This window comes from Aquarana catesbeiana, linkage group LG05, assembly GCF_042186555.1.
Source record: "Aquarana catesbeiana isolate 2022-GZ linkage group LG05, ASM4218655v1, whole genome shotgun sequence".
NCBI lineage: Eukaryota > Metazoa > Chordata > Amphibia > Anura > Ranidae > Aquarana > Aquarana catesbeiana.
Window position 1 is genome coordinate 3,163,886 of NC_133328.1, and position 22,812 is coordinate 3,186,697.

Here is a 22,812-nt window from a genome sequence, read left to right on the forward strand (position 1 = left end):
ATAGTTGAGGAAGAAGCCAAAGGTCGGTTACGAATGGTAGCGCAGATACGGACGGCAGCAGGAGTAACAAAAGCAAGATATTGGCTGGAGAAATCACAATAATCTGGAAAACAGGAAATGCAGAGACATGGTTTAAATCAAGAAGTTCATTGGAGGAGCAAGGAGTTCAAGGTTCAAGTGAAACTTGGTTCAAGGCAGGATCATTCAAGTAATTGTCCAGGGAGCTATCAAGCATTTCAACCCTCTTGGGCTTGGCAATGCCAGGATGGCACCTTGGGAAAAGAGAAAAAAATATGCCAACTCAAAAAAGCCAAAAGCCTACAGCACCTGGTATTCTGAGGCGGTCTCCCATCCAGGTACTAACCAGGCCCGACCCTCCTTAGCCTCCGAGATCAGACGAGATCAGGCGCATTCAGGGTGATGTGGCCACAGGTGATCACCATTGGCGCTCTCAACCCTTTTGAGCTTGGCAATGCCAAGATGGCACCTTGGGAAAATATATATTAAAAAATATGCCGGCTCAAAAAAGCCAAAGGCTCCATCACAATCACATGTGATTGTGATAGAGGAAAACTGTTAATAAAAAGAGATTGAAAAAAAAAAAAAGCCACCTAATATTCCTGGTGTATCCAAGAAGAGTTACTGCCAGACACTGCAGAAGTTTCGAGTCCAGGTCCTGACAATATCTGTTGGTCAGCAGTCACCACGGGTGACACAGTGGGTCTGTCATACTCCATGATAACTGTGACTATGCCTCTTTCACAGAGTATTGTTTTTTTTGTTTTTTTTTGTTCCTCTTATCTGATTCATGAAGACTCTTCCACCTGCAGTGTTCAGCTTATCACACCCAAAGATACCCAATCAGTAGGGCAGCTTCCAGGGAGCACAACAGTTAAATATGTGCCATCCAATACATACTGCTATACATGACCAAGTACTTAGTCAGCTGTCATTACCACATATAAATAATATAACTGATTCAATTAGATTGAATATCATGACATCCAACTTGGATGCAAACAGGAAACAATGTGCTTTTATAGGACTCTAAAGTGTATGCAAATAAAATATGAATGGCTCCGACTTAGAAAAAGGTTCCTGTTCTACTTTGGGGGTGACTTGCATTGACTTCTATACAGAAGTCGTTTTGCAAGTCGCCGCTGAGTCGTGTCCAGGTCGCCTGAGGCAGTCGTGCTGCAAGTCGTGCTGCCTCAGTGTGAACCGACCCTTAAGACCAATTATTACACCGTGCATGCACCATGAATCAGTCCTGTACGGGGGATCCAGAAAGGATTCACAGCGCTTTACTTTTTCCTCATTTTGGTATGTTACAGCCTTATTCCAAAATGGATTAAATTCATTATTTTCCTCAAAATTCTACAAACAATTCCCCATCATGACAACGTTTGTTTGAAATCTTTCCAAATTTAGTAAAAATAAAAAAAGGAAAAAATCCCATGTACATAAGTATCACAGACTCCTCCCATGTACATAAGTATCACAGGCTCCTCACATAAGTATCACAGGCTCCTCCCATTTACATAAGTATCACAGGCTCCTCCCATGAACATAAGCATGACAGGCTCCTCCCATGTACATAAGTACCACAGACTCCTCCCATGTACATAAGTATCACAGGCTCCTCCCATGTACATAAGTATCACAGCTTTTGCCATGGCACTCAAAATTGAGCTCAGGTGCATCTGGTTTCCACTGATCATCCTTGAGATGTTTCCACAACTTGATTGGAGTCCACCTGTGGTAAATTCAGTTGATCGGACATGATGTGGAAAGGCACACATATATAAAGGTCCCACAGTTAACAGTGCATGTCAGAGCACAAACCAAGCCATGAAGTCCAAGGATATGTCTGTAGACCTCCGAGACAGGATTGTATCGAGGCACAGATCTGGGGAAGGGTACAGAAAAATGTCTGCAGCATTGAAGGTCCCAATGAGCACAGTGGCCTCCATCATCCCTAAATGGAAGAAGTTTGGACCCACCAGGACTCTTCCTAGAGCGGGCCGTTCGTCCAACCTGAGTGATCGGGAAGAAGGGCCTTAGTCAGGGAAGTGACCAAGAACCCAATGGTCACTCTAACAGAACTCAAGCATTTCTCTGTGGACAGAGGAGAACCTTTCAGAACAACCATCTCTGCAGCACTCCTCCAATCAGGCCTGTATGTTAAGATTGGCCAGGCGAAAGCCACTTCTCAGTAAAAGGCACATGACAGCCCGTCTGAAGTTTGCCAAAAGGCACCTGAAGGACTCTCAGACCATGAGAAACCAAATTCTCTGGTCTGATGAAACAAAGATTAAACTCTTTGGGCTGAATGGAAAGCATCATGTCTGGGGGAAACCAAGCACCGCTCATCACCTGACCAATATAATCTCTACAGTGAAGCATGGTGGTGGCAGCATCAAGCTGTAGGGATGTTTTTCAGCGGCAGGAACTGGGAGACTAGTCAGTATCGAGGGAGATGAATGCAGCAATGTACAGAGACATCCTTGATGGAAACCTGCTCCAGAGCGCTCTGGACCTCAGACTGGGGGGAAGGTTCATCTTCCAAAAGGACAACGACCCTAAACACACAGCCAAGATAACAAACGAGTGGCTACGGGATAACTGTGAATGTCCTTAAGTGGCCCAGCCAGACCCAGACTTGAACCCGATTGAACATCTCTGGAGAGATCTGAACATGGCTGTGCACCGACACTCCCCATCCAACCTGATGGAGCTGGAGAGGTCCTGCAAAGAAGAATGGGAGAAACCGTCCAAAAATAGGTGTGCCAAGCTTGAAGCATCATACTCAAAAAGACTTGAGGCTGTAATTGGTGCCAAAGGTCCTTCACCAAAGTATTGAGCAAAGGCTGTAAATACTTATGTACATGGTATTTTTTTCGGTTTTTATTTTTTATAAAATTGCAAAGATTTCAAACAAACTTCTTTCATGTTGTCATTATGGGGTATTGTTTGTAGAATTTTGAGGAAAAAATTAATTGAATCCATTTTGGAATAAGGATGTAACATAACTAAATGTGGAAAAAGTAAAGCGCTGTGTATACTTTCCGGATGTACTTTAACTGCTGTCATTCCAGCTTTGCAGGAATGGCACTGTATACATAATAAAAAAGCTGCTGCTGTTTAGGGTCTCGGCAAGTGTTAACACCTTTCTAACTACTCCAACTCCACAGCCTTGCCAGGTTGGAATGAGGAACATGAAGGAAAACCAGGAGGTTTTTTCCAAAGGTGGCACATATACTGATAGAACCTTTATGTTATAATGCCTCCCTGGTAGGTGATGCAGGCTCACGCCTAAAATCTAAGTAGCCGTTGGTCTTCACCAAGGCTCCTTATGATGGGGATTGGCTGTGAAACCTAGTGGTGCATGTTTCTGCAAACTGACTTCAGGATGTAGCCCTTAGGATCGCACCACCAAGGAATTGGCTAGGACAGAGAAGCTAGGGTTTGTTCACAGGGCTGCAAAAGAGAGTAGTCAGGTCCAGGCAGGGGTCAAAGCAGGCAGCGAACAAAAGAATAGTCAAGTCAATCCAGATCATCAACATATTACCAAGAAGAAGGCGAGTACTATAGATTTTTGGCTCTCTGGTAGACGACGATAAGACATAGCACCAACCACTTCCTGTGGTTGGCGCTTTTGGTGGAGTTTAAGCACCTTTTTGTTTAGAGGACATGCCCAGCGTCATTACTGGGAACTCTGGAAATCCTGGCAGCCATTGTAAGGCTTAGCAGTGATTTTGAAAGAACTATTGCAGGGATTCTACAAGTACCATTTGAAGTCCTAGCAGGGATTCTATGAAAACCATTGGAGGTCTTAGCAGTGATTCTGAAAGAACCATTGCAGGGATTCTGCAAGTACCACTGGAAGTCCTGGCAGGGATTTTGCGAGAACCACTGAAAGTCCTGGCAGGGATTCTGCAAGTACCATTGGAAGTCCTGGCAGGGATTCTGAAAGAACCATTGGAAGTCCTGGCAGGGATTCTGCAAGTACCATTGGAAGTCCTGGCAGGGATTCTGCAAGTACCATTGGAAGTCCTGACAGGGATTCTGCAAGTACCATTGGAAGTCCTGGCAGGGATTCTGTGAGAACCATTGAAAGTCCTGGCAGGGATTCTGCAAGTACCATTGGAAGTCCTGACAGGGATTCTGCAAGTACCATTGGAAGTCCTGGCAGGGATTCTGCAAGTACCATTGGAAGTCCTGGCAGGGATTCTGCAAGTACCATTGGAAGTCCTGGCAGGGATTCTGCGAGAACCATTGAAAGTCCTGGCAGGGATTCTGCAAGTACCATTGGAAGTCCTGGCAAGGATTCTGAAATAACCATTGGAAGTCCTGGCAGGTATTCTGCAAGTTCCATTGGAAGTTCTAGCAGGGGTTTTGCCATTGTAACCATTGGAAGTCCTGTTAGGAATGTTGTGAGAACCATTGGAAGTCCTGGCAGCGAAACACTTTTGTTCTATCATTGTATACACACCTTTTAAATAAACCTCCTGGTGTTCTTCCCCTTTGTGATTTGTATGTTATGCAAGAAGGTCATCACTTTCATACTTTAAGAAAGCCTATGTGTGACAGACAAAGGGGGTGGGAGGGGCAGAGACAAGTAGACAAATGGACAACCCATCATCCATACTGAAAAAGGTTGAAATTTGCATATTAACCTATATTTCTGAAACAGCTGAGCAGATATTTGACAGAATGGTGTCTGCCCCAAGTTGGCGTCCAATACCACAGTGCCTCCGACTCATTTACACATGTTATTGTGCTGAAATTGGCACTTTAAGTCACACATGGATGAAAACCCCTCTTCCCCATTCCCCTTACTCTGCGATTCCTGGCAGGCATCTGGAATTCTATCGCCTGTCTTAATAGCTGGACCCATTTAGCAAAAAGATAACAATGCCGCATTTTTCAACCTAATTAAAATTCCTTCAAGGGTTTACAGCCCAGTGTAAGTAACATCCCTTTTAAATAATGAGCTGCCTAATTGATTAATCTGGGTAAATTATTTAGAGGTGTAGAAGGAGCCCGCTAGTGTGGCTGCGCGGTCTGCAATAACGATGCAATAAGATGCAATAATGATACTTATTAATACACATAACCGCATTTCATCATATAGCGCGCTTCTGGAAATAAGGCACATTTATTAATTGGCATGGGGTGAGTATACGATAGGGCTAGAGGTGATTAGTGATGAGCTTTAGGTTGACCAGATCAGCCTGAACCCAAGCTGTCTGCGGTTCACCGAATGGGCCAAGTAAATGGCTGGTTCACCTATCTGCCCCTTAACCTCTGGCTGCTGCCTTACTACAGCCACTAAATGACAGCTACCAACTTGTTTCCAATTGAAGACAAGTTAGCGGGTATTCGGGGAGACACCATTGACCATTCATGACCGTATTTGGTCAATGACATCAGCCAGCATCCTCGTTATTTGTGACGGGTACACTGCTGCGAGTATTGTGGGGGGTCTATCACTCTTTGCTGAATTTTATCTTATAGCAAAGGTAACATGATGAGCTAAAACTTGCCAAGGTGGGAACACCCGAAATCTTGACAGAAACAGAGCAAGGAATTATGGCAAGATCTCCATGTTTTTTCTCTTTTTTTTTCTTTCAAGCCTGCGGTTGTGGTGCACATAAACAAAACACTAAAGTGTACCAAAAAAGTGCACTAGGGTGCATTATATGGTCCCCTTCTGGTCCCCCAAGGTGCAAATCTCCCAAGAGAGTAAAGGCACACTCAGGTCCACCTAGCCAAAAGACCCGGCAGATCCCTCTCCTCATGATCAGCCAAAGCTGATTACTGAGTACTAGGTGAGGGGCTTACCTGAAGACAGACCCCCAAGACAGGGGAGGAGGGAATCTAAGGGCAAAATCATCCTCCCTCTAGACTTCAGGGTAGTCCCTTAGACCCACACCCTACAAAAAAACACACATATACAGTATCTCACAAAAGTGAGTACACCCCTCAGTCACATTTTTGTAAATCTTTTCTTCTCTCTTTTCATGTGACAACACTGAAGAAATGACACTTTGCTACAATGTAAAGTAGTGAGTGTACAGCTTGTATAACAGTGTAAATTTGCTGTCCCCTCAAAATAACTCAACACACAGCCATTAATGTCTAAACCGCTGGAAACAAAAGTCAGTACACCCCTAAGTGAAAATGTCCAAATTGGACACAAAGCGTCAATATTTTGTGTGGCCACCATTATTTTCCAGCACTGCCTTAACCCACTTGGGCATGGAGATCACCAGAGCTTCACAGGTTGTCACTGGAGTCCTTTTTCCCTTCCCCATGATGACATCACGGAGCTGGTGGATGTTAGAGACCTTGCGCTCCTCCACCTTCCATTTGAGGATGTCCCACAGATGATCAATAGGGTTTAGGTCTGGAGACATGCTTGGCCAGTCCATCACCTTTACCCTCAGCTTCTTTAGCAAGGCAGTGGTCATCTTGGAGGTGTGTTTGGGGTGGTTATCATGTTGGAATACTGCCCTGCGGCCCAGTCTCTGAAGGGAGGGGATCGTGCTCTGCTTCAGTATATCACAGTACATGTTGGCATTCATTGTTCCCTCAATGATCTGTAGCCCCCCAGTGCCGGCAGCACTCATGCAGGCCCAGACCATGACACTCCCACCACCATGCTTGACTGTAGACAAGACACACTTGTCTTTGTCCTCCTCACCTGGTTGCCCCCACACACGCTTGTCACCATCTAAACCTAATAAGTTTATCTTGGTCTCATCAGACCACAGGACATGGTTCCAGTAATCCATGTCCTTAGTCTGCTTGTCTTCAGCAAACTGTTTGCTGGCTTTCATGTGCACCATCTTTAGAAGAGGCTTCCTTCTGGGATGACAGCCATTCAGACCAATTTGATGCAGTGTGCGGCGTATGGTCTGAGCACTGACAGGCTGACCCCCCACCCCTACAACCTCTTCAGCAATGCTGGCTGCACTCATATGTCTATTTCCCAAAGACAACCTCTGGATAAGACTCTGAGCACGTGACCTCAACTTCTTTGGTGGACCATGCTGAGGCCTGTTCTGAGTGGAACCTGTCCTGTTATACCGCTGTATGGTCTTGGCCACCGTGCTGCAGCTCAATTTCAGGGTCTTGGCAAACTTCTTATAGCCTATGCCAGGGATCTGCAATTAGCGGACCTCCAGCTGTTGCAAAACTACAAGTCTCATCATGCCTCTGCCTCTGGGTGTCATGCTTGTGGCTGTCAGAGTCTTGCTATACCTCATGGGATTTGTAGTTTCTGCAACAGCTGGAGGTCCGCTAATTGCATATCTCTGGAAAATGGTTAATTGGGCCCAATTTGGAGATTTTCACTTAGGGGTGTACTGACTTTTGTTGCCAGCGGTTTAGACATTAATGGCTGTGTGTTGAGTTATTTTGAGGGGACAGCAAATTTACACTGTTATACAAGCTGTACACTCACTACTTTACATTGTAGACAAGTGTCATTTCTTCAGTGTTGTCACATGAAAAGTTATAATAAAATGTGAGGGGTCTACTCACTTTTGTGATATACTGTGAGTGCATGTGACACATGTGAAGAGAAAAATAAACAAAAGAAAAATAAAGTGTCGGTGCATGTGCAGTGGCTAGGTTTTGCGGCCTGGTAACAAAAAATGGCCCCAGTTTAAGCCACAAGGGCCAGCCCATGAGGCAATGTGCAGTAAAATCAAGTGGTGTAGTGACCAAGTGCCCTTTCTGACAGTGGGGTCCCAAACCTATAGTGATACAAGGAGCACCCTTGGGGCGCCACTCCTAAGGGGGTGCTTTACCCAAGGTGGGCACTCTCAGCACAGTTTTATGTGTAGCAAGGTCCCGGGCCTCCAGAAGCCTAGTGGTGACCTCCAGAGTTAGGGATAGCTGACATCCTTCTATGTAGGGTGGGTTACGAGGCATGGTAGATGTAATGCAAGGTGGATTTATGGGCGCCAGACACTTCTTGAATGCAAAAAGGTTTATTGTCTCTTAAACAGAACTGTGGGAGAGAGGGTTAGGGCCAGGACACCCTTTGGTAGTTGCAAGGTCAATTGGCAGAGTCCAAGACTTCTATAGGTAGACAGCCATGCAGGGAAAGGCACCCAGCCGGACACCACATTTGCATGAGTAGGATCACTGTCTCCTATGGCAACAATCTTGAACAGTTCCTAACAAAGGTTACAATGAACTCTTCCACTTCCTCTACAATCTCCTATTGTAGATCTACACTCAACTGAGCTCCCAGTCTCTCTCACTAGGCTTGCTGATCCACTGCCACTGGATCTCTTGAGCTCTTCCAACCTTCTCTCTCTGTATCTTCCTCAAGCGTCACCCCTGCTTCCCTGCTGGCATCTAAGACACTCCTCAAGCGTCACCCCACTGGTCTGCTCGGTCCCTGGCTTGGCACACAAGGCTGCTCTGCAAGCGTCTCCTCCGCTGGTTGGGTCCCTGGCTTGACACCTGCTGAAGTTTCCCAATTCTTCACCATCCCCGGTTGGCAAGAATACTGCTCCAGTACTTGCTTTAGCTACTCACTGTGGTCCCCGGTAATAAAGTGGATGGTCCCTTAGTGGTGACAGCTTTCCCTCTACCTCCGACCACGACAGGTTCTCCGGCTGGCAGAACCCTCACTTCTGGATGGACTGCAGGCCACAGTCCCAACCCTACGCTGCTCTCTTGCTTCTGGGTAGGCCCTCAGACAGCCTAACAGCCAGATGTCCCCAGGATAGGCCTCAGGCTCTGGCCTAGCAGCAGGGGGCAGCACAACACACGTACACCCAGACAGCCGAGAACCCTGATCACCTGACCTCACCCAAATAAACAGGCTCTCCCAGCAGGCCAAGGGACCCAAGAAGATCCCTGCCCATTGGCTGAGATACCCCATCTATTCTTAATCTGTCCTTGCAATGCCCTTCTCATTTCTAATGCCACCAGATACCCGGCCATCTAGTGACAGAAGAGAGAAGTGCAGCAACTCCAGAATTAGGGTGGAATCAATAGATCCCCTATCAACTGGCCAAGGGCACTATACCCGGCAGATAAATTTAGTAGCAACCCTGCCTAAAAATCAGGGTGCTACATATGTTTAATAGGTACAGCCGGCAGAAAGATGTTAACATTGTAGGCTCTCTGCCACCCCGACTTCTGACCAGACAAAGCAGCACTGCTTAAATCAGGAAGCAATGGGCCCCTCAGAACTGCCACCCTAGGGAAGCACTACTGACCCCCCCCCCCCACACACACACACGTTACCCGGTGGGCACTTGATTCAGGTTCATTCCCATGAGGAAATTACCTCAGGAACCCCATAATACTAGCAAGGGCACTTTACAACCAGCCATCCCAGCCAAAATGCCAGAATGACAGTGGAGCGCGCCTACTGGACACTGATAAGAACAAAAGAAGCTACTTCTTTTTTTTTTAACCTGCAGGGTACACAAAAATAAAACTGTAAGTGAAAAAAAAGTGCATGTGAAAAAAAGACACAAAAAAGTGCACTTAGGGTTCTGTCTCTAGTTCACCTTCCGAAGAAAAAGAACCCTTCCCTGACCCCTCGGGGGGCCTGGCTCCTGACAGGGGCAAAGCACACTTGTGGTGCACCTAGCCAAAAAGCCAGACAGACTTTTACCTCATTGTCAATCAAAGCTGACCACAGAGTACTAGGTAATGAGGTCTCCTAAAGAGAGAGCCCCCTGGATCAGGGGAGGATGGAAGCTGATGGCCGATCATCCTCCCCCTGGACTTCAGTGCCCATAGTGATACTGTTGGAGATCCCAAGTCATATAAGAAGCCAGGGGCCAACCAAGCCACACCAATATCTAAAATATCACTTGATGGGGCACTATTCCTTCAACTAATACCATTGATGGGGCACTATTTCTCCCACTGATACCAATGACAGGGCCCTATTCCTCCCTCGGCCCCCCGACAATTGGGCCCTTTGATAGCCTTTTAGCCAGCCCTCTGGGCCCTATTCCTCTCATTGAGCACCATTCCTCCCACTGACACCAGTATTGGGGAACCATTCCCCTCACTGAATCCAACACTGGGGCATTTTTCCTCCCACTGACACCAATGATGGGGCACTATTCCTCCTACTGACACTAATGATGGGGCATTAATCCCCCCACTGACACCAATGATGGGGCACTATTCCTCCCACTGAGGCCAGTGATGGGGCACTATTCCTCCCACTGATACCAATGATGGGGCACTATTCCTCCCACTGATACCAATGATGGGGCACTATTCCTCCAACTGATACCAATGATGGGGCACTATTGCTCCAACTGATACCAATGATGGGGCACTATTGCTCCAACTGATAAAAATGATGGGGCACTATTGCTCCAACTGATACCAATGATTGGGCACTATTCCTCCCACTGACACCAATGATGGGACACTATTCCTCCCACTGACACCAATGATGGGGCACTATTCCTCCCACTGATACCAATGACGGGGTACTACTTCTCCCACTGACACCAATGATGGGGCACTATTCCTCCCACTGACACCAATGATGGGCACTATTCCTCCCACTGATACCAATGATGGGGTACTATTCCTCCCACTGACACCAATGATGGGGCACTATTCCTCCCACTGAGACCAAGGATGGGGCACTATTCCTCCCACTGATACCAATGATGGGACACTATTCCTCCCACTGATACCAATGATGGGACATTATTCCTCCCACTGACACCAATGATGGGGCACTATTCCTCCCACTGATACCAATGATGGGGCACTATTCCTCCCACTGACACCAATGATGGGGCACTATTCCTCCCACTGACACCAATGATGGGGTACTATTCCTCCCACTGACACCAATGATGGGGCACTATTCCTCCCACTGAGACCAATGATGGAGCACTATTCCTCCCACTGACACCAATGATGGGGCACTATTCCTCCCACTGACACCAATGATGGGGCACTATTCCTCCCACTGACACCAATGATGGGGCACTATTCCTCCCACTGACACCAATGATGGGGCACTATTCCTCCCACTGACACCAATGATGGGACACTATTCCTCCCACTGACACCAATGATGAGACACTATTCCTCCCACTGACACCAATGATGGGGCACTATTCCTCCCACTGACACCAATGATGGGGCACTATTCCTCCCACTGACACCAATGATGGGGCACTATTCCTCCCACTGACACCAATGATGGGGCACTATTCCTCCCACTGACACCAATGATGGGGCACTATTCCTCCTTCTACTAATTGCAGGCGCTATTTATTTCTTTTTCTCCCACTGGCCACTCTGGCCCCCCTTTAGTCTGAAGAACAGTAAACTCGTCCCTTTGTTTGGATAGTTTGGAGTCCCCCGTGCTTTAAAGAAAGGGACAGAACTCTTGATGGAAGGATAACATGTAAACAAACCAGTGAAGGGCTTTTTTGATCCCTCTTGGCCATGGCCCAGCCGGTTATTCCGTCTTCAGATCATAAAACGGTATCGGGTCGCTCTTACGCTCGTTATTTTTGAACGGCAGAATTGGACATGAAAGAAAACGTGTGTTTTCTTCTCGGGGTAAAGGCGGCTGAGGCGGAGGCAGAAGGTCATTTAAATATCTGATGAGTAATTTCTGCAATGAGGCGGGATGAATTTTGGGCACATCACGAAAGGGCAGGGAAGGTGCTTTCTCATTAAAGTGTCCGTTTCGGGAGTAAAGTCATTGCACAGACCTTTGAGTTCAATTTACATATAAATAAGGAGCTTATTACTTTCCTTCTGAAGCTTTTCTTAGAATGCGGCGTGTGTAGCCAAGCAGCGTCTCTTTTGTTTCTCTTTATAAATTACCAATCAAGGCGCCAGAAGAAAGAGCCCTGGCGTGGAATTATTTATCGGAAAATATGAGAGACAATATATGGGTGCTAATCACATCTCAATGGGGGTTTGACTCCCCCCTCATCTTCACATTAAAAAACATTCTGACTTACCGTAAAATCCATTTAATTGACAGACACAGCGCTCTATTATTCAGAACCGTAGGGTTATACCGCCCCCTACAGGAGTAGGACACTAGGCGGGAAAAAAAGACTTGGCTACGCCTATGGGCAGTCCTAGGTGGTATACACCCCCCCCCTCTCTCTGCTATAGGCCTTCAGTTTAGTAACAAGCAGTGTCAGAAGTGTTAGGACTCCTTAGAGGGATGGTTGCCGCGTCTGTCAATGAACTCAGAGAAATAGATTTTACGGGAAGTCAAAAATCCAATTTTCTCTTTCATTCATTGACAGACACGGCGCTCCATTATTGAGAACCATAGGGAGGCCAAAAGCAGTGCCAAACATGAAGGGTGGGACAACGAAAAATAACACAAGAGCCAACCAGGTAAGAGGAGCTCAACACAGGAAAAGCTGGAGCCCAACCTGAACAATAAACCTTCAAGAGGGAATATTTGGAAAAGAAGGATGCCCCAAGGGATATTACGGGTAAGAGACCAAAAAAGGATAAACAGAAAAGTAGTAGTACAAAGAGTAAAAAAATATAAATTTTATTAAATGTATAGCAATATGAACATCTAAAAACATTATTAGGAACAGAGATACAAACATAAATATAGAAATACAGCTGCTAAATGTTACAGCACACAATTCATCTATAGACCTCAAGTCAAAAAGAAGATTGTGGCTGCAGCAAGAGAACCCTACATGTTTCGGAAAACACAAAAAGATTTTTTCTTTTTATGATGTACAGTGGGGACGGAAAAGTATGCCATGAGTCTTTTTGGGAAAGATGCAACAAGTTTTTCACACCTGGATTTGGAGATCCTCTGCCATTCCTCCTTGCAGATCCTCTCCAGTTCTGTCAGGGGGGATGGTAAACATTGGTGGACAGACATTTTTTTTTTTTTTAAGGTAAAAGGACAGACTTTTTAGGTCTCTCCAGAGATGCTCAATTGGGTTAAAGTCAGGGCTCTGGCTGGGCCATTCAAGAACAGTCACGGAGTTGTTGTGAAGCCACTCCTTCGTTATTTTAGCTGTGTGCTTAGGGTCATTGTCTTGTTGGAAGGTAAACCTTCGGCCCAGTCTGAGGTCCTGAGCACTCTGGAGAAGGTTTTCGTCCAGGATATCCCTGTACTTGGTCGCATTCATCTTTCCCTCGATTGCAACCAGTCGTCCTGTCCCTGCAGCTGAAAAACACCCCCACAGCATGATGCTGCCACCACCATGCTTCACTGTTGGGACTGTATTGGACAGGTGATGAGCAGTGCCTGGTTTTCTCCACACATACCGCTTAGAATTAAGGCCAAACAGTTCTATCTTGGTCTCATCAGACTAGAGAATCTTATTTCTCACCATCTTGGAGTCCTTCAGGTGTTTATTAGCAAACTCCATGCGGTCTTTCATGTGTCTTGCACTGAGGAGAGGCTTCCGTCGGGCCACTCTGCCATAAAGCCCCGACTGGTGGAGGGCTGCAGTGATGGTTGACTTTCTACAACTTTCTTCCATCTCCCGACTGCATCTCTGGAGCTCAGACACAGTGATCTTTGGGTTCTTCTTTACCTCTTTCTCCAAGGCTCTTCTCCCCCGATAGCTCAGTTTGGCTGGACGGCCAGCTCTAGGAAGGGTTCTGGTCGTCCCAAACGTCTTCCATTTAAGGATTATGGAGGCCACTGTGCTCTTAGGAACCTTAAGTGCAGCAGAAATGTTTTTGTAACCTTGGCCAGATCTGTGCCTTGCCACAATTCTGTCTCTGAGCTCTTCAGGCAGTTCCTTTGACCTCATGATTCTCATTTGCTCTGACATGCACTGTGAGCTGTAAGGTCTTATATAGACAGGTGTGTGGCTTTCCTAATCAAGTCCAATCAGTATAATCAAACACAGCTGGACTCAAATGAAGGTGTAGAACCATCTCAAGGATGATCAGAAGAAATGGACAGCACCTGAGTTATATATATATATGAGTGTCACAGCAAAGGGTCTCAATACTTAGGACCACTTAGGATTAATGCGGCCAAGTACAGGGATATCCTGGATGAAAACCTTCTCCAGAGCGCTCAGGACCTCAGACTGGGCCGAAGGTTTACCTTCCAACAAGACAATGACCTCTAAGGACACAGCTAAAATAACGAAGGAGTGGCTTCACAACAACTCCGTGACTGTTCTTGAATGGCCCAGCCAGAGCCCTGACTTAAACCCAATTGAGCATCTCTGCAGAGACCTAAAAATGTCCGTCCACCAACGTTTACCATCCAACCTGACAGAACTGGAGAGGATCTGCAAGGAGGAATGGCAGAGGATCCCCAAATCCAGGTGTGAAAAACTTGTTGTATCTTTCCCAAAAAGACTCATCAAAAGGGGCTTCTACTAAATACTGAGCAAAGGGTCTGAATACTTAGGACCATGTGATATTTCAGTTTTCTTTTCTCAATATGGGGAGCTGTGTGTACAATATGGGGTGCTGTGTGTATAATATGGGGGGCTGTGTGTACAATATGAGGGGCTGTGTGTACAATATGGGGTGATGTGTGTACAATATGGGGGGCTGTGTGTACAATATGGGGGGCTGTGTGTACAATATGGGGTGTTGTGTGTATAATATGGGGTGCTCTGTGTACAATACGGGGTGCTGTGTGTACAATATGGGGTGCTGTGTGTACAATATGAGGTGCTGTGTGTACAATATGGGGGGCTGTGTGTACAATATGGGGTGTTGTGTGTATAATATGGGGTGCTCTGTGTACAATACGGGGTGCTGTGTGTACAATACGGGGTGCTGTGTGTACAATATGGGGGGCTGTGTGTACAATATGGGGTGCTGTGTGTACAATATGAGGTGTTGTGTGTACAATATGGGGTGCTGTGTGTACAATATGGGGTGCTGTGTGTACAATATGGGGTGCTGCGTGTACAATATGGGGTGCTGTGTGTACAATATGGGGTGCTGTGTGTACAATATGAGGTGCTGTGTGTACAATATGGGGTGCTGTGTGTACAATATGGGGTGCTGCGTGTACAATATGGGGTGCTGTGTGTACAATATGGGGTGCTGTGTGTACAATATGAGGTGCTGTGTGTACAATATGGGGTGCTGTGTGTACAATATGGGGTGCTGTGTGTACAATATGGGGTGCTGTGTGTACAATATGGGGTGCTGCGTGTACAATATGGGGTGCTGTGTGTACAATATGGGGTGCTGTGTGTACAATATGAGGTGCTGTGTGTACAATATGGGGTGCTGTGTGTACAATATGGGGTGCTGTGTGTACAATATGAGGTGCTGTGTGTACAATATGGGGTGCTGTGTGTACAATATGGGGTGCTGTGTGTACAATATGAGGTGCTGTGTGTACAATATGAGGTGCTGTGTGTACAATATGGGGTGCTGTGTGTACAATATGGGGTGCTGTGTGTACAATATGGGGGGGCTGTGTGTACAATATGGGGTGCTGTGTGTACAATATGGGGTGCTGTGTGTACAATATGGGGGGGCTGTGTGTACAATATGGGGTGCTGTGTATACAATATGGGGTGTTGTGTGTACAATATGGGGTGCTGTGTGTACAATATGGGGGGCTGTGTGTACAATATGAGGTGCTGTGTGTGCAATATGGGGGGCTGTGTGTACAATATGGGGTGATGTGTGTACAATATGAGGTGCTGTGTGTACAATATGGGGTGCTGTGTGTACAATATGGGGGGCTGTGTGTACAATATGAGGTGCTGTGTGTGCAATATGGGGGGCTGTGTGTACAATATGGGGTGATGTGTGTACAATATGGGGGGCTGTGTGTACAATATGAGGTGCTGTGTGTGCAATATGGGGGGCTGTGTGTACAATATGGGGTGCTGTGTGTACAATATGGGGTGCTGTGTGTACAATATGAGGTGCTGTGTGTACAATATGAGGTGCTGTGTGTACAATATGGGGTGCTGTGTGTACAATATGGGGTGCTGTGTGTACAATATGGGGGGGCTGTGTGTACAATATGGGGTGCTGTGTGTACAATATGGGGTGCTGTGTGTACAATATGGGGGGGCTGTGTGTACAATATGGGGTGCTGTGTATACAATATGGGGTGTTGTGTGTACAATATGGGGTGCTGTGTGTACAATATGGGGGGCTGTGTGTACAATATGAGGTGCTGTGTGTGCAATATGGGGGGCTGTGTGTACAATATGGGGTGCTGTGTGTATAATATGAGGTGCTGTGTGTACAATATGGGGTGCTGTGTGTACAATATGGGGGGCTGTGTGTACAATATGAGGTGCTGTGTGTGCAATATGGGGGGCTGTGTGTACAATATGGGGTGATGTGTGTACAATATGGGGGGCTGTGTGTACAATATGAGGTGCTGTGTGTGCAATATGGGGGGCTGTGTGTACAATATGGGGTGTTGTGTGTACAATATGGGGGGCTGTGTGTACAATATGGGGTGATGTGTGTACAATATGGGGTGCTGTGTGTATAATATGAGGTGCTGTGTGTACAATATGGGGGGCTGTGTGTACAATATGGGGTGATGTGTGTACAATATGGGGGGCTGTGTGTACAATATGAGGTGCTGTGTGTACAATATGGGGTGTTGTGTGTACAATATGGGGGGCTGTGTGTACAATATGAGGTGCTGTGTGTACAATATGGGGTGATGTGTGTACAATATGGGGGGCTGTGTGTACAATATGGGGGGCTGTGTGTACAATATGGGGTGTTGTGTGTACAATATGGGGGGCTGTGTGTACAATATGGGGTGCTGTGTGTACAATATGGAGTGCTGTGTGTACAATATGGGGTGCTGTGTGTACAATATGGGGGGCTGTGTGTACAATATGGGGTGCTGTGTGTACAATATGGGGGGCTGTGTGTACAATATGAGGTGCTGTGTGTGCAATATGGGGGGCTGTGTGTACAATATGGGGTGATGTGTGTACAATATGGGGGGCTGTGTGTACAATATGAGGTGCTGTGTGTGCAATATGGGGGGCTGTGTGTACAATATGGGGTGTTGTGTGTACAATATGGGGGGCTGTGTGTACAATATGGGGTGATGTGTGTACAATATGGGGTGCTGTGTGTATAATATGAGGTGCTGTGTGTACAATATGGGGGGCTGTGTGTACAATATGGGGTGATGTGTGTACAATATGGGGGGCTGTGTGTACAATATGAGGTGCTGTGTGTACAATATGGGGTGTTGTGTGTACAATATGGGGGGCTGTGTGTACAATATGAGGTGCTGTGTGTACAATATGGGGTGATGTGTGTACAATATGGGGGGCTGTGTGTACAATATGGGGGGCTGTGTGTACAATATGGGGTGTTGTGTGTACAATATGGGGGGCTGTGTGTACAATATGGGGTGCTGTGTGTACAATATGGAGTGCTGTGTGTACAATATGGGGTGCTGTGTGTACAATATGGGGGGCTGTGTGTACAATATGGGGTGCTGTGTGTACAATATGGGGTGCTGTGTGTACAATATGGGGCGCTGTGTGTACAATATGGGGTGCTGTGTGTACAATATGGAATGCTGTGTGTACAATATGGGGGGCTGTGTGTACAATATGAGGTGATGTGTGTACAATATGAGGTGCTGTGTGTACAATATGAGGTGATGTGTGTACAATATGAGGTGATGTGTGTACAATATGGGGTGCTGTGTGTACAATATGGGGTGCTGTGTGTACAATATGGGGGGCTGTGTGTACAATATGGGGTGCTGTGTGTACAATATGAGGTGCTGTGTGTACAATATGGGGTGCTGTGTGTACAATATGGGGTGCTGTGTGTACAATATGGGGGGCTGTGTGTACAATATGGGGTGCTGTGTGTACAATATGGAGTGCTGTGTGTACAATATGGGGTGCTGTGTGTACAATATGGGGGGCTGTGTGTACAATATGGGGTGCTGTGTGTACAATATGGGGTGCTGTGTGTACAATATGGGGCGCTGTGTGTACAATATGGGGTGCTGTGTGTACAATATGGAATGCTGTGTGTACAATATGGGGTGCTGTGTGTACAATATGGGGTGCTGTGTGTACATTAATGAGGGAAAAAATGAACTTAAATGATTTTAACAAATGGCTGCAATATAACAAAGAGTGAAAAATTGAAGGGGGTCTGAATACTTTCCGTCCCCTCTGTATATACTTCCTTCTTCATGGGTTGAATACAAGCCTGCTGATACATTTCTATTAAGAAAAGTATAATGGTTACTCACAAATCACATGTTCCTTTAATAAGAAATGGTACACAGCATCATTGCAGGTAGATGGTATCCCACGTCTGGAGGTCCACTAAGTTATAAAGCCACCATCGGGCAAAAACACAAAGCATCCAATTTATGGGATCTTGCTACCCTCTTTAGTATGGAGTGGCTCAGGTGTACAATTGATCTATGTTGGAAGCTGGGAGAAGTTCTGCCCGTGTAGAACGGCAAGTCAGGGCTCACAGGAACCACCAGAAAGAGCATGGAGGGTGAAAATCTAGCAGGTAAAGAAAAGAAAAAAGAAAAAAAAAGATATATATACATACTGTAAGTATGTGCATATCCAGAAAAATGCCGGGGTGTAAACTAAAAAATGATAATGATCATCTGCCAGCATTAAGTAAACTTAAGTAAATTTACTTAATGCTGGGAGATGATCATTATCATTTTGGGCTGGGAGATTTTCTTGAAAAAAAAAATCTTTGATTCTCTTTAAAAAAAACTCGATTCACGAGTCCAATCGAGTTTTTTTTTTTCTTTTGGAAAAATGCCGGGGTGTAAACTAGGGCTGGGGAAAAAATCGATTTAAATCTTGAATCGAGTTGAGAGGTCAAATCGATTCAAAATTTAAACAAATCGATTTTTTTAGATTTTTTTTTTTTTTCACCGCGCCGGTCCTGAGGCGCTGCAGACATGAGCTTTTAGGCGAGGCCACTGCTTCCGCTTAGTCCGCGGCGTCCGGCCTGGCAGACTAGGCCGAAGCCGTGGCCTCACCTAAAAACTCCTTTGCCCGCAGCGCCTCAGGACCGGCGCGGTGAAAAAAAAAAATCTAAAAAAATCGATTTGTTTAAATTTTGAATCGATTTGACCTCTCAACTCGATTCAAGATTTAAATCGATTTTTTCCCCAGCCCTAGTTTACACCCCGGCATTTTTCTGGATATGCAAAGAAGAATGTGCAAAAATGTCCTCTCTAGATGTGCAAAGCTGGTAGAGAAATCCCTAAAAAGACTTGTAGAGAAAGGGGGTTCTACAAAGTATTGACTCCGGGGGGCGCCATACAAATGCCCCCTCCCCCACACTTTTCACATATTTATTTGTATCATTTATCATTTTCCTTCCACTTCACAATTATGTGACACTTTGTGTTGGTCTATCACATAAAATCCCAATAAAATACATTTATGTTTTCTGTTGTAACATGACAAAGTGTGGGAGATTTCAAGGGGTATGAATACTTTTTTCAAGGCACTGTATTAGAGTTAGGTGTTAATATTAGAGCTAGGGTTTCAAATTATGGTTTAATATTAGGGTTAGGGTTGAGGATTACGGGTAATATTGGGGTTCGGGTTTAATATTAGGGTTCGGGGTTAATATTAGGGTTAGGGTTGAGGATTATGGGTAATATTAGGGTTGGGGGTTAAGGTTGAATTTTTAGGGTTCGGGTTTAATATTAGGGTTAGGGTTGAGGATAATATTAGGGTTCGGGGTTAATATTAGGGTTAGGGTTGAGGATGATGGGTAATATTAGGGTTAGGGGTTATTATTAGGGTTCGGGTTTAATATTAGGGTTCGGGTTGAGGATTATGGGTAATATTAGGGTTCGGGTTGAGAATTATGGGTAATATTAGGGTTAGGGTTGAGGATTATGGGTAATATTAGGGTTCGGGGTTAATATTAGGGTTCGGGTTTAATATTAGGGTTTGGGGTTAATGTTAGGGTTAGGGTTGAGGATGATGGGTAGTATTAGGGTTAGGGTTGAGGATTATGGGTAATGTTAGGGTTAGGGTTGAGGATTATGGGTAATATTAGGGTTTAGCATTATTACTTTTTCAAGGCACTGTATTAAAGCCTAACCCCAACCCTAATATTAACCCCCTAACCCTTAACCTAACAAATAAATAAACAATAAGTAAATACATAAATAAATAAATTACCTCTAACCTTTAACTCATAACAAAACAAAGTAAAAGCATTAATAAATAAATACATAATAATAAATAAAAGTGGATAAAAAAGCTGAAAAACGTGGCAACAAATGATGAAACAGGTGATATTTTTCTCTATTGGCTAATTAAAAAAATGCCAAAACTCAAAAACTCTGTACACAAACACTCAAAAACACCCAAATAAAACCGCTAAAAAATGAGAGGAGTCGTCATTTCCTGGTTGGAGGACATCCAGCATCATCATTAATTTCAGTTCTTTCAATCATGAAGGTTCAGCATCTCATGTGGGCGTTACCCGGAGTGGTCAGCTTGTAGGACGGTGTAGTTATCCCTCCCACCTGTAGGGGGCTCTGTGCTATTACACGGAAAGGAAGTCTTATGAAGGAATTGACCCCTCAGGGACTCCATATAGAGGAGAGGTGATCTGATTGGACACTGAGCTCTCATGTGACTTTTGGTGGCCATTTTGGGCAGGGAACCTTTTAAATAAGGGAACCCGCATCGCTTTGGTTGTGTTTCCAGCCAGTGAGTGGTTGGGGATGGTAATCGGCTTATAATGGAGAGTGTAAAGTGGAGGGAAAGGTTCCTGAGAATGGCAAACCCCCCCCTCCCCCCACTCTCATTGATATGAACACCACGTATGACTATATTGGGCAGAGGTAGCGGGAGAAGACAGAACACCGGATACAAGTCACATACCGATTCCAATTTGCAGCCAAATGATTAGGAAAGGCTCACCGGGCTAATTTCAGTGCTGGCCGGGATGCAAGCTTAGGAATGCCCTCTCCTCCAGACTGACACCCCAGGGTCACATATAGACCTTGTTTGTATAGAGGGGGGGGCCCCTTCTGTGGGGGGGGGGGGAGGCAGGGACAATTTGGCTTCCTTATAAATCTGGCCCTTCTGACACCTGACCATCAGGAATTCGTTAATTTGTAAATTCGAAAATCCTAAAATTAAAAAAATCTGAAATAATAACTAACTAATAATAATAATAATAACTAAAGTGGAACCTCGGATTAGGAGTATAATCTGTTCCAGGAGAATGCTTGTAATCCAAAGTACTCGCATATCAAAGTGAGTTTCCCCATAGAAGTCAATGGAAACAAAGATAATTAGTTCCGCATTGACTTCTATTGCATGTAATACCGCATGTGGCCAGAGGTGGGGGGGGCGCTGGAGAGACTCGGATATACTCGTAAAGGTTCGGAAATACTTGGGAATTGAGTATTTCCGAGTAATTCTGAGTATTTCCGAACCATTCCGAGCGTCACTGGCGCCCCCGCACCTCTGGCCAAATGCGGTACTGCACACCGCAGAGGCTTGAATCATGCTTGTTTTGCAAGACAACACTCAGGAATTTTAACAAATAATTGCTCGTATTGCGAAACGCTCGTTACTCACAAATACTCACAATCCGAGGTTCTACTGTATTACTAACTATTAAATGATAGGTATTGGAATTTCCTTTCAAATTTGGCTGTTAGTGAACGTAACGAATTTATCCGAAGTTACGAATTAACCGAGATAATGAATGCCGCATCTAAACGCATGGAACAGAACAAATTAATAATAATAAATAACAACAGTAATAATGAAAACGTTTTATTATTATTTATTGATAAATTTGTTTCATTACATTTGTTATTTCGTAACTTCTGATAAATTCGTATTCGTTACGTTCACTAACAGCTAAATTTGAAAGGAAATTCCAATACCTATCATTTAATATTTAGTTATTATTAGTTAGTTATTTTCTCAAATTGTTGGATTTTCTTTCTTATTTTCTGATTTTCAAATTTACAAATTTTCAAATTCTCGAATTTATGGATTTTTTAATTTACGAATTGTGATCATAACGAATGACCCGAAAAACGGAAAAAAAACCCCTAAAAAACGAATGAAACAGAAAAAAGAAAATTAACACATTTTTTCGGCAGTACACATGTCTACAAAATGCAGAATTTTAAAGCTTGTCTGAGAGTTCAGGAAAAAAGGGGGCGGAGAGCTGAAGTTACACTCTGCAGAGCTCAGTGGGGAGAGCTCTGACAGCTGATTGGAGGGAAGAGACCCCCCCCCCCTTTCCTTCAAACAGCACACAGGTACAGAGCCGAGGCTGTCAATCACAGGCTGTATACTGGAGCTCCCTTTCCCCGAGTCACTATTTAGCTCTTGGTGTCAGGAAAACTTGCAGATAGATAGATAGCAGAGGAAAGGAGGCAGCAGACAGAAATGACACGCAGTGCTCCGGACTGAGACAAGTACACACTATAGAGGGATGTGCTTTGTTCAGATTTCATGTCTGAGGTTTACAACCACTTTAACCCCTTCAATACCGGGGGGCACTTATACACCTTCCTGTCCAGACCAATTATCAGCTTTCAGCGCTGTTGCACTTTGAATGACAATTGTGTGGTCATCTAACACTGTACACAAACTACATTTTTATCATTTTGTTCTCACAAATAGAGATTTCTTTTGGTGGTATTTCACCTCTGCGTTTTTTTTTTTTTCTACTAAACAAATAAAAAAAAAGAGACAGAAAATGTTGAAAAAAATTTTTTTTTTTTGTTTCTGTTACAAAACTTTGTAAATAAGTAAGTTTTCTCCTTCACTGATGGGCACTGATGAGGTGCAGTGATGATGGTCACTG

General features: G+C 45.0%; 1 long non-coding RNA gene and 1 pseudogene across 1 annotated transcript in view; both read right to left on the reverse strand.

Moving 5' to 3' along the window:
- Nucleotides 1–315: 315 nt before the first annotated feature.
- LOC141146339 (5S ribosomal RNA) lies at nucleotides 316–434 on the reverse strand (annotated as a pseudogene).
- Nucleotides 435–18,213: 17,779 nt separating this feature from the next.
- Nucleotides 18,214–22,812, reverse strand: part of LOC141145758 (uncharacterized) — a 91,951-nt gene continuing 87,352 nt past the window's right edge. Inside the window, exon 6 of the long non-coding RNA XR_012244628.1 lies at nucleotides 18,214–18,488. This is a non-coding gene — a long non-coding RNA (uncharacterized lncRNA). The remainder of the gene's footprint in view (nucleotides 18,489–22,812) is intronic.